Source organism: Rhinoderma darwinii, chromosome 12 (assembly GCF_050947455.1).
Source record: "Rhinoderma darwinii isolate aRhiDar2 chromosome 12, aRhiDar2.hap1, whole genome shotgun sequence".
Classification (NCBI taxonomy): domain Eukaryota; kingdom Metazoa; phylum Chordata; class Amphibia; order Anura; family Rhinodermatidae; genus Rhinoderma; species Rhinoderma darwinii.
In genome coordinates, this window is record NC_134698.1 from 59,815,077 (window position 1) to 59,828,455 (window position 13,379).

General features: G+C 40.8%; 1 protein-coding gene across 1 annotated transcript in view; it reads right to left on the reverse strand.

Moving 5' to 3' along the window:
- DPF3 (double PHD fingers 3) overlaps positions 1–13,379 on the reverse strand; it is a 257,140-nt gene that overhangs the window by 199,985 nt on the left and 43,776 nt on the right.

Consider the following 13,379-nt stretch of genomic DNA (forward strand, 5'->3'; position numbering starts at 1 on the left):
TTTTATGGGGAACACGAGTATTTACTAAAACAGACAGGAGAGCTGACCTGATTATGGCTTCCCCTATGGAAAAAACAAGAAAGTAGAAAGAAGTTTATTATTACCCCCAACAAAAAAAGAAAGAAACCCCTTTTTTAATGAAAGTCTTTATTCTTTTTTAAAGTTTTTAAAAAACGCACGCGCATACATACATACATGTATATAAAATGGAAAAATAGTAAAGAAGCACAGCTACAGCGGTGGGTGCAAACCTCCTGGGTTGAGGCTAGGAACCCTTCTAGATACAAAAATTAAAATAAAGAGAGACAGCAATCCAAGGAAATAGGTGAAAAAGATGATGTGCTTTAACTACCCCATACCCCGCCTTAAAAAAACAGAACAAAAAACGCACCGTTTTACAGGTCATTATTATTGTGTGTATATATATATATATATATATATATATATATATATATATATATATATATATATATATAAAAATTCAAATAAAGAGATAGCACTCCAAGGAAATAGGTCAAAAAGGTGATGTGCTTTAATCACCCCATAGGCAGGCAACGTTTAGATCCCTCTCAATGGGATCTTTGTCAAGCCAATGGGATCTTTGTCAAACTGCTATTGAATACAGATGGGATGATAAAATGGGATGATGGAGGGATGACATCACATTGCCGCCGGTCGGAACGGTCAAAGTGCTGAGTACCGCCACATCCACTGAGAGCTGGGAATTCATAAAACACAGAAATGCCAGGTGGCAGCAGTTGGGATTAAAAGGGAAGACCCTTTTAAGGCTCAAAATAGGCCCGGTCTTTAAGGCGTTAATAAACTGTTTACAGTATTAAAACATAACGAAAAATAAAAATTTTTGTTTCTTCCAAGAGACATGGCCAGCACTCCTCAATACCCATAAGGCCTTACAATATTAACAAAAATCATACAATACTTCAACTGTCTTTACATCATCTTACCATGCCTGTACTAACTTGAAGTGCAAAAGAGAAGCAGCTGGGCAGGCCATGTGCTGCTTCTACAGGGCCTACCTGAATACTGCTTTGAATATGCTTTAAAAGAAAAAATGTTTACACAAATATAATACTAGAATTCTGATTAAAAAAAACAAATAAATTAAATTACAGGTGGTTCCCCTTACGCTCTGTTCTCAATAGTGTAATGGCTTCCATAGAGACATGACGGATCTTTTTTTCCGACGCAGGAGAGGGTAGTTGGCAAGAACTGTGCATTTGGAATTGTCTGGCAATTTGAATTTATTTTGAGCAGCTGTACATATGTGCCAATAATTTAGGCCTAATCAGAATTTGTGCCTTAGGGCTTATTCAGACGAACGTGATATACGTCCGTGCAACGCGCGTGATTTTCACGCGCCTCGCACGGACCTATATTAGTCAATGGGACCGTTCAGACAGTCCGTGAGTTTCACACAGCGTGTGTCCGCTGCGTAAAACTCACGACAGGTCCTATATTTGTGCGTTGTTCGCGCATCATGCACCCATTGAAGTCAATGGGTGCGTGAAAAACATGCGCAGCACACAAAAGCCCTTCTGTGGGACGCGCGTGATTCGCGCAACAGCAGTAAAAACTATGATTGTAAACAGAAAAGCACCACGTGCTTTTCGGTTTACAAACATACAGAGTGTCATAATGATGGCGGCTACGCGAAAATCACGCAGCCACGCATCATACGCTGCTGACATATGGAGCTGTTAAGTATCTTTTGCGCGCGCAAAACACAGCGTTTTTTGCACGCGCAAAACGCACACGCTCGTGTGAATCCGGCCTTAAGGTGCCCATACACGATGCAGCCAAGCTGCGGTACTTGCCACGCGGCCAACCACGGGGAAAAGACTCATCCGGTTGAAAGACAAGTACAGATGAAGTGCATGGTTTATCTCATGTGTTTTTAGCAGTGCGGTTCTTGGCTGAATCTTGTTACGGGCACCCTGGATGTACAATTAAAGCTTGACCATGCCCACTTATCTCTCCAAAAAAGTTAACACGTAAGAAACGACAAATGTTGTGAAATTGTGGCAAATTTGCACCAAAAATTTCATTTGACTTTTTAAAGCTGTGCAATTTCTGACAAAGGAAGTATGATGTCTTTGCCACAATGAGGCAGTATTCAGCTGTTTTTTTTTTTGTTTTTTTTTAAAAACAAACACAGACTTTACTTCTCAAGGCAGCCAGCATTCAAAGACATATTAAAATGTATAAATTATAGGATTTACCTCTATTTGGTGTATTTTAATGTATAAGACTATGGGAAAGCCTATACAGAACACAGACTGCAGGTATAGTGAGACGCATTATGATGTGCTACTATGAAATTAATCAGGCCAATTACTTAAAGGAGTTCTCGGTTTTGGACAATTCCTACTTGTTAGAAGAGTCCCTTGACAATAAGCAGATCATAAAGTGTTTACAACTCATCGCTGGGGGAGAAAGCTGGCAGTAAATGTTCAATTCAATGCAAGTGCCATCACAAGTTAAAGGCTATGTAAACCTTTGAAAGGGAATTTTTTTCTAATTAAAAAAAAAAAAGGTCAGTATGATTGGTGCAACTTTATAATTAGTCCTTATAAAAAATTTCTTGCACTTTTTGAGATACAGCTGCTCTGTACTCTCTATACAGAGCAGCTGTTTCGTTCGTTCGTTCGTTCGTTCGTTCGTTCGTTCGTTAAGACCTGAATCTGTCAGTCCCGCTGACCTGACGGGTTCAGGGTCAGTGGGTCCTGCTGTAATCTATCTCATCTAAGTTATGAACTTAGATGTGATTGATAAAAGGACCTGCTTTCACTGAACTAGTCAGTCCTGTGGATCTGACGCAAACAGGATTTAGCGAACGATACAGCTGCTCTGTATGAAGAATACAGAGCAGCTGTATCTGACAATGTAAAACAAATTTTTAAATAAAAACTAATGATAATGTTGGACCAATCACACTGATTGACCTTTTTATAAAAAAAATCCCTTTCAAAAGGTTTACATAGCCTTTAACCCCTTCCCCTTGCTTGCATTCTGGGCCCTAATGACCAAGCCATTTTTTAAGTTTTTCCATCGTCACGTTCGAAGAGCTATAACTATTTTATTGTTCCGCCGATGCAGTTGTATGAGGGCTTTTTTTTGCGGGACGACGTGTAGTTTTTATTGGTGCCATTGGTGCCTCCGGCATGACCTAGCAGGCATTCATTACAGGCAGACCTGGGGGCCTTTATTAGGCCCCCAGCTCCCTTCGCAGACACAGACACTCCGCGATCGTCTCGCCGGGTGTCGGTGGGAGAGAGAGGGAGCTCCCTCCCTCTCTCCAAAACCACTCAGATGAGGTGCACGCTATGGTGCACTGCATCTGAGGGGTTAAACGGGTGAGATCGATACTTATATCGATCTCACACGGCAGAGCAGGGACGCCCCCAGCCCTCACCTATCTCTGGCAGCTGAGAGCAGGGAGATTTCACGGCTCCCTGCTCTGTTTACTTTATTCTAATGCAGCGGCGTGGAATAGCGGCGCTGTAGAATAAAGCCCATTAATGACCGCCGTGAAAAGGCTAATCGGCGGTCATTAAGGGGTTAAGCATTACACGGTGCCCATTCATAACAAGGGCTAGTCTGTCTAATACAAGAAAAGACAGGTCCTCTCGAGAAAGATACGCTCTTTTTAAACCGCTCTCCACTCCGGCCAACAGATGAAGATCCAAAACAGGGGACCCCCCTATTAACTCAAAATTCCCTAATAGGGTACAGTATAAGGAAATTGGTTTTCTAAATAGGACAACCCCATCAAAGGGAATGTGTCATCAAAAAAATTACCAATTGTTTAAATCAAATTTTTGTGTTTAAAGCGTACCCAACTCTTCAGAATCAGCTGTCGGTTGTGTGCATGAGGAATAACACAATACATTACTATTATATGACTTGCATTCTGCATTATTTAGCAGTTTTCACCTTCTGCAGGCTCTATTTTTCAGTTTTCTCTGAGCTAGTAGGTGGAGCCTAACAGCTATCATATCTGCCATACACTGAACACATAGAGAAGAACAGGATTCACCTCTTCTGTCACAAATATAAGAGTAGCAGTATGTAAGAGATTACACAGCAGTAATGAGCAGTGTAGCCGAGAATCCAGCACTGGGTGAGATAAAACTCTCACCAAAAGCTGCTGAACTTCTGTGTGTCTTTCTTACTCTGCTCGTGCTCTCTCCTTCCTCCTCCCCTCTCCATGGACTTATATAGGTAGCGTATCTGTATCGCTTTCTATTCACATCCGCCATCTGCATAAACTTCTATGGGCAGGCTGTGAAGAGACACACCCCTACTTCCTGCAGTCCTTCTCCTCTGCTCTGTAACTGAAGACTGATTTTGCTTGACAGCAGGGGGTGGACAGCAGATTACAATAAGAGAATCACCTACATTGCATAGAATATGCAAGGATAAAACAACTTCATTTTAACAGTAAATAAGTAACAAAGTTGATCTCCATAAATTATACTATTAGATTAGCATTAGTTATTTGAAAAGTTATTGTCCATTTAACATCTTTTTATATTTTTTTAATTTCCTAGGTCATTGTCTATTTTAACCCCTTAACGACGAACGACGGATATATCCGTCACAACCAGGTGTTAGTTCCTGCATAGTGATGGATATATCTGTCCCTCTGATCGCGTGGGCACTGCCAGTGTACCCACACAAACAGCGGCAGGAGCACGTCTGTTGTACACAGCCTGGCTCCTGACGAAATCGAAACACGCTCCGATTCAGACAGTTTAACCCATAAAGTGCCCAGGGTCAATATCGACAACGGCATCTAATGTGTTTGACAGAGGGAGGTAGCTCCCTCTGTCACCCCATCGGCGCCCCGGCTAAGAAATCGCAGGGCGCCGTTGTGTTTCCATGGCAGCCGGGAACCTAACAAAGGCCCCCAGGTCTGCCTTCAGCAACAGCCTATTAGGCCACGCCAGAGGTATGGCCCAATGGATTGCCTGTCAGTTTTACACTGACAGGCAATAATGCTTTGGTATACTAAGTATACCAAAGCATTATATGAGCGATCAGCAGATCGCATGGTGAAGTCCCCTAGTGGGACAAACAAAAAAGGAAAACAGTTAAATAACGTTTATGGAAATAAAAATAGATTACAGTAAAAATAAAATCAAATCACTTTTTTCCCCCAAAAAGTGGTTTTATTTAGTAAAAGTGTAAAAAATAAAACATACACATATATAGTATCGCCGCGATCATAACAACTCAAACAATAAATTTAACACATTAATTAAACAGTCGGCTTAACGGCGTAAAAAAACCCTGCAAAAAAATGCAAAATTCCTTTTTTTCTCCCATTCCCCACATAAAAATAAAATAAAAGTTAATCAATAAGTCCCATGTTCCCCAAAATAATACCAATAAAAACTACACCTTGTCCCGCAAAAAACAAGCCCACATATGGCTACATCGACTGAAAAATAAAAAAATTACGGCTCTTGGAATGCGGCAAAACAAAAACAAGTAATTTTTTTCTAAAAATGTTTTTAATTTTGCAAACATAGGAAAACATAAAACCTTTACATATTTGGTATTCCTGTAATCGTACGACCAATAGAATAAAGGTAACATGTTATTTATGCCACATAGTGAACAGCGTAAATTTAGAATGTGAAAAACAATCATGGATTAGCGGTTTATTTACAATTCTTTCCTAAAATAAAGTTAATCAATATATTATATGCACCCAAAAATTGTGCAATTAAAATATACAACTCGTTCCACAAAAAAACAAGCCCTTATACAGCTAAGTTAACGGAACAAAAAAAAAAAAGTTACGACTTAAAATGCAACAAGTGAAAAAACAAAAAATAATCTTTGGTCATTAACGCGCAAAAGGGCCTGGTCATTAGGGGGTTAAAAAACAATACTAAAATCTTGCAGTTTTATCTCTGGCCACTGAGTCTCATAACAGACCAACACTTCCTGTTCTGTAGAGATCACTTCAGTATTCATATCATTATCATCAAAGGCAGGATTACAATGAAAGATAACACCTATACATAGATTACACAGGATCCACCATTGACAGTAGGTGATGCTCACAGTTGTTAACAGCCATGTGATTCATGAACATTAAGCGCTCTGATTGGCTGCAGCGGTCACACGCTGCCTGTATGTAAACAATCACTGAGTGCCGCCGAAGCATCAGTGCTGGACCGCTAGGGGAAAGGATAGATAAGTATTGCTTGTTTTGTTAATTCATGTCATTTTCAGCCATCAGTTCAAAAAAATTAGGAACCTAGATAACCTCTTTAAACAGCTGCTCAGGTAAGACGGCTGCCCCCATAATCATTTACAGAAGATAGAATACAAAAAAAATCTACAATTAAAAAAATATTGTGTTTCAATATCTGGTTTTAATTAGTTATACAAAAATATAGGGGATACATTTCTTAAAGGGATATTCCCAAGATTCCATGTATGCCCTATTATACCATATATGAAAATAATTGCAAATAGAAGCTATTTTCTAAAGCGAAGGAGTAAAATATCTCACCCCCAAAAGAATCGTATACTACACTCGTGGTTTTATTTATTATCGTTGTCCCTGGTCTGAATAGTGGGTCGCTTCCTCACTTTGTGCAGTGCGAGCGGCAAGAACGCACATGCGCCGTCTCACTGCACAGAGAGAGCATGTGCACTTCAGCTGCGCTAGCCTGGTGACTTCTGCTATTTCCATTGCTCCGGCTGCCACTCAGATGTGTGTTAGCTACAGCTGAGTGTGCTCAAAGGATTGACAGACAACCTGAACTACTAATATTGACATAGATTTGGATAGATTTGACTCCTTTTTTCTGCATCTTAGGATATGTCGAAGACGTCTCAATTTCTGAACATTTCAAATTAGCGACTGCTCGATTGCTCTATTGGCTAGAAAACATAGCGCAACATTGGATTGCCGAGCAACCCCCAACTATACAAGCGTTTGGAGAGAAAATTAATCGGTTGCTTCATATGGAAAAATATGTTTACAGTGAAATGGAAGCTATGACTATGTTTGAGAAGATCTGAGCTAGATATGCCAGGTTTAACTCTTCCTTTACTTGTTCGAGACAGAGCATTGGGGGGGGGGGGGAGGTCTACCTGACTGTGGGGAGGGATTGGATTATGTGACAAATCAATGTCTGTCAGAGGTTTTAAAAAGGTCTGTCCTTTGGATGTCTAATGATTGACATGGACTACCAATTGTTCGAGTAAATACTTTTTCTGTACTTCTTGTAGTGTATCTAATATATATGTTTAATACCACATGTATCAAGGAAGGAGAAGGATTTTGTATTGTTCTGTATTTTTGTTCTAAAATGTGAAAAATCTGTAATAAAAATTACTTTAGATTTAACAGATCAACTCCACTCATTAGACTTGCATTCATTGAATGCCGCAGGCCTTTTAGAAAGCTTAGACACGGCTCTCCGTTGTAGCTAGTAGAAATTTACAAGATGTAGTTACACCAAACAAACCCTTACAAATCAATAACATTCCTGAGATATAAAATAGCCTTTAGTGTAGTATCAAGCCAGAAAATACATTGAGCCAGGTCAATTTGAAAAACCTGAAACACCTAAATTTCTACCTTTTCAAGAACCTCCAAGTTCCCTTTATTTCAAAGTACAAATTAAAACAATGAAATTTGATCATCTTCTTGCTCAGATCAGTGTTTGGCCCGCTGTTCCGTTTCTACTGGGAACAAAAATAAAATAAAAGGCCCTGAAAGAAGAAGTCAAAAGAAAGGGCACACTCTCCATGAGCTCTGTTTTTGTTTGTTTTTTTTGCAAAAGGCAATATTTTGTTCTTTTTGTAGCGAGACATGTTCCACAGAACAGCAAATGCTGCATGTTTGTCACAAATTCATCCTGCTGCATTGCTTTAGTTTCTCCTCCGGCACACCCTGCATTGGCAGATGATTGGGGCTGCAGTAGCAGCAGCTCTCCGGGGCTTCCAGTGGCTCTGACAGAGCAATTAATTTCCTTCTCCTGAGGTTAGCCGAGAGGTTAGACAACTGCCTGTAGCCATCACTCAGTCTTCACACTCCTCTTTGTGCCAAGTATTAGGAGCTCTACCATTTAACATTTTCACCACCAGATCAGTACTCATTTTAGGAAAATGTGTGTTTCTATTTTTTTCTTCTTGGAAGAACTGTTGCGGTTAATGTCAGGATCATACAGTGCCCAATGTAAAGAAAGCTTGATGGCTAAGGATGGTCTCCGCAAACATGTGCTCCATTTGAAAAGCACCCAAAATACACATCTCTGAGCCTGGGTGTGTGAAGTTGTAACCTGTTCTATTTTTGGTGTTAATGTTGAACTCTTTCATTGACTACAGTGAACTTAGGCTCACGGTGGGAAAATAAAATATTTGGATTCAGACAATAAGAACTAAAGCTTACGTGAATTTCTAGCACCCCCAAATCTGGTCAGTAAAAGGTCCTTTTAGACCAACAGTTAAATTGTAATGATACAACAATTAGCGATTCGTTCAGGGTCGAATGGGCTGTATTTTACCTTGTATATTACCGTTAAAATATTCATAATTATGATCGGGAGAAAGACAATAACACGCCTACTCGTTTCCGTGGAAAAGCGAGCGATTCCTTTCTACACTTGCAAATTTATTGCAGACAAACAATAATATTTTTGTCAGCAAAAAAGATGCCATCACCGATATATGAAAGATGATCGTTCGATCGCTGACCGTGTTTACACCAGCTCAATCAAACAATTTTTCGGACAAGTATCTACTCATCTAATTACAAAATGTAGTGACCTACCTAGTCAGTATTGGACAAGCATTCATTTGTAAAAGGCAGCATGATGTGCAGAGACCGATTCATTTTCTTAGTATTTTGCATCAGTATTTGGAAGACATAACCAGGAGTGCTTTCAAAACATGGAAGTAGTACAAATCTTTCCATTATACTTTTCTCTGTTTAGGTTTCATTCCTGGTTTTGGCTGCCTAATACGGACAAAAATACTGCTGTGTGAGAGAGACCTTGACCCGTTTATGACCGCCAATACACATTTTCACGTCGGCCACTAACGGGCTTTATTCTGATGAATACACCTTTTCACGGCGCTGCATTAGAATAAATTAGCGCCGTCGGGAGGAGGGAAAGCCCCCAGCTTTCAGCCACCTCCGGTAGCTGAGGGCTTGGAGCACTGACTGGGGGCTGTTGTTTGCGGTCCCAAGACACATGATCGCCGGCAGTCAACAAATACTGATGATCACCGTTATAATGCAGTATAATGTTAAAATAAGCTTTACATCTCCTCTCACCATGAATGTTTGCTGAGAGGAGATTAAAAACTTAATGTTAGGCCCCCTGCAGCCTCCAATCGCACACCCAGCCCCCCCCCCCACCTCTGCCAAAAAACAACAATGGGGCACTCATGCACTGTAAGTACAAGGCAGAATCTGCCTGTACATAGTAAGTGATCGGGGACCATTATAATTGGTCCCTGATCATATGGTCACTGTGATATACCGATCACAGTGACCATAGTCATATATTTAGCAAATACAGCACAGGATTTGTGCTAGTTCTCTCTCTCTCTCCTCTCACTGTAGTTGTTTTGTGAGGGGAGAGAGAGAGAGATACTGCTTCAAATCGTGTGCGGTCAGACTGTGAAAAACACCACACATTCGCCTGTGTGCACAGATTACCTGCAAATCACCCGCAGATTACCTGTGGTCTAAGATTTTATTTGCTAATTACGCTGTTACAACAACGGTTATTAGCTGCGGTTTACCGTAACATTTTTTGTTTTCTTGTTAGTCTTATAAAAAACAAAATAAATAGAAAAAATTAAGTTTAAAAAAATTAAAAAAAAGTTCGTGTAGCGAGCACGAAATCGCAGAATGTTCATTGCGGACCAGGCGTACACCTTGCTGTGCTCCAGCAGTTCAGACAGCGATATGGACACTGCATCAGAAGCAGAACGTAGTTCAGGAAGCGACAAGTTCTGCTTCTGCCACTGGACTCCCCAGTCCTATGGTGGTGGACGCAGTTGTCATCGTTAAACGGTCAGGAGAAGGGCCTAGTAATACAGTCCCTCCCGCCATGTGGGATCCTGCAGTTTCTTACTCCCCCTAAATTTCACCTTTTATAGCCACTCAAGGCATCAACACGAATATCTCAAATTTTACCCCCTATGACTTTTTTAAATTGTTCATAGGAGATCAGGTCCTGGAACTAATTGTCCAGCAGACACATTTATATGCCAGGCAATTTGTGACTGAAAATCCCAGGTCTTGCTATACCAGATCATGGACCCCACAATTGTCTCGGAGATAGAAAAAAAAAAAAAACATGTTTTGGGAATTACCCTAAACATGAAGTTAGTTAAAAAAACAACAACAAAAAAAACATCTATCTGGTCCTACTGGGCTACTAGCACGATCCACAGCAGCCCTGTTTTTGCAGCCGTTATGGTCCGAACGCACTATGGAACAATAATGCGTTTCATTCACTTCTCAGATAATTCCCAAATCCCCCCAAAAAAGTGACCCAGGCTATGATCACCTCAACAGATTGAGACCCCTTATCTCCCTCCTAAAAGAGTAATTTTTAAATTTATATACCCCAGGCCAAAAACCATCAGTAGACGAGTCTCTTATGAGCTTTAAGGGCCATCTATCCTTTTGGCAAATAACCCCTCCAAAAGAGCCCAATACGGTGTCAAACTGTATAAGGTGTGCGAGAGAACAACGGGCTACACCGGTGTTTTTTTGTTTTTTTTATCTCTGAAGGCAGGGACCGCCACCTTAATCCCCCAGGCTGCCCAGAAGATATTAGTCGGAAAATCGTCTGGGAACTCATGATTTTTGGGTCGGCCGGCCGCAGAGTGACACTCGCAAGCCACCTGCAAATCGCGGGCCATGCATATGGCCGCGTGCATTATTTGCTAGGAGCCTGGACCATAACATGGCCGTAATAAGACATGTCCATTCTTTCTGCGGTCCAGGCTCCTGGGCCATGCACGGACCGTGGAAACCACGGTCATGTGCATGGGCCCATAGGAATGAATGGGGCCGCAATTCTCCCGTGGATTTTCGGAGGAATTGCGGCCGCAAAAGCACGTTCGTGTGCATGGGGCCTTAATCAGCCTCAAAAATAGAAAGGCCAGATTAGACTTTGCCAAACAATATCTAAAGAAGCAAGCCCAGTTCTGGGACAGCATTCTTTGGACAGATGACACTAAGATCAACCTGTACCGGAATGATGGGAGGAAGAAAATATGGAGAAGGCTTCGAACGGTCATGATCCAAAGCACACCACATCCTCTGTAAAACATGGTGGAGGCAGTGTGATGGCATGGGCATGCATGGCTGCCAAATGCACTGGGTCACTAGTATTTATTGATGATGTGACTGAAGACAGAAGCAGCCATATGAATTCTGAAACATTCAGGGATATACTTTCTGCTCAGATTCAACCAAATGCAGCAAGGTTGATTGGACGTCGCTTCCCAGTACAGATGGACAATGACCCAAAACAAACTGTGAAAGCAAAGCAGGAGTTTAAGGCAAAGAAGTGGAATATTCTGCATTGGCCAAGTCAATCACCAGATCTCAACCCGATCGAGCATGCATTTCACTTGCTTAAGACAAAACTTAAGGCAGAAAGAGCCACAAACAAGCAACAACAGAAGACCGCGGCAGTAAAGGCCGGGCAAAGCATCACAAAGGAAGAACCTCAGCATTTGGTGAGGTCCATGGGTTCCAGACTTCAGGCAGTCATTGCCTGCAAAGGATTCTCTACAAAGTATTTTTAAAAAAACATTTTATTTATGGTAATATTAATTTGTCCAATTACTTTTGATCACCTGAAATGAGGAGACTGTGTAGAAAAATGGTTGCAATTCCTAAACGTTTCACAGGATATTTTTGTTCAACCCCTTGAATTAAACCTGAAAGTCTACACTTCAATTGCATCTCAGTTGTTTCATTTCAAATCCGATGTGGTGGCAGCAGATCCCAAATCATGAAGATTGTGTCACTGTCCAAATAATTCTGGACCTAATTGTATAACCGCTATATTCTGTACAAGACCCAAGGAACGCTCAGTTTTCTACAGTACCATGAAAAAAATATTGAGCACCTCCTGTTTGACTCCCCCACAACTGGAGAATCCTTTCAGTCAGAGGATGTCCAAAGGCTCACTGAGCACCACTTCCTTCACCCAGTCCCTGCCACTGAGAATCAGATACCCTCAAAAGAGATGCTGGGTTTGCAGTTAACATGGAAGGAGAGATACCCAGTTTTACTGCCCCATGTGCCCTTTAAAACCAGGCCTGTGCAACTTTCTCTGTTTTGAGACCCATCATACAGTTTCTTATTTATTAGTTGATAAATCCAACACGTGTGGTCCATGCCAGCCCTGAATTTGTGGAAGTCATGCATTTTAGTAATGATAAGTATAAATTGAGGATATATTTCCTTTTTCTTATGAGTATGTCCTGCCACATTCAGCTGTTACATTCCTATTTCTGTACCGTGATATGGGGATGATATTTTTTTTTGAGGATCTCTAATAATTGAGCTGTTCCTTATCAATACACCATGAGCATTGTTACAGTTTTGTTCGGGTTTTTACTGGACGTAGTGCACCAGACAATTCTTCTGGAAACACGGACATCATTTTGGGGATTAGTGATCCTTTACTGTTCCTATACATGGTTTGGACACTGCCCCTTTATATATACACTTTAAGCGATTGGTTGTTTTGTGCACATAGCTGTTTCTACTCTGGTGGGCAGGAGCCTGTGATTGTGTACCGCATCACTTGGCACGTTCATCCCTCAAATAGGGATTGATGGACCTAAAGAGATGTTGTACAACCAGTCACTGAAAAACAAAAATCTTGTCATGACAGCCCTACAGGTGTTCTTTTATCTCGTGACAAACTCGAGTTTGCCACATAGTTGGATACATTTTCCTCAATTTTTTAAAAATATTGCCCATCACTCCAGTACAATTTCTTTTTTCCTCTCTGATTGATTTTATATCAGAACAGAATTCTGTCCACAATGACATCATAATGGCAAAGACGCGGGACAACTGCTTCTTTAGCAAGACAGTCATATATACAGGTAAATGCGTATATAGCGACATGCATAGTTTGTGAATACACGGCTTCACTTCTCTTTTGTATGGCGTCCAAATTTAATAAAGTGGCATATTTCTAACAAAATAACCTTTTAACAAAGGTTACCTCTATTTCAAGTGAAAATGTATTAATTTGAGGAAAACGTTATATACCCATGTCTGAAAGAATACCCATTTATTTCCTCCTTTAAAATTGTATTAGGTCAGCATGCTCACTACA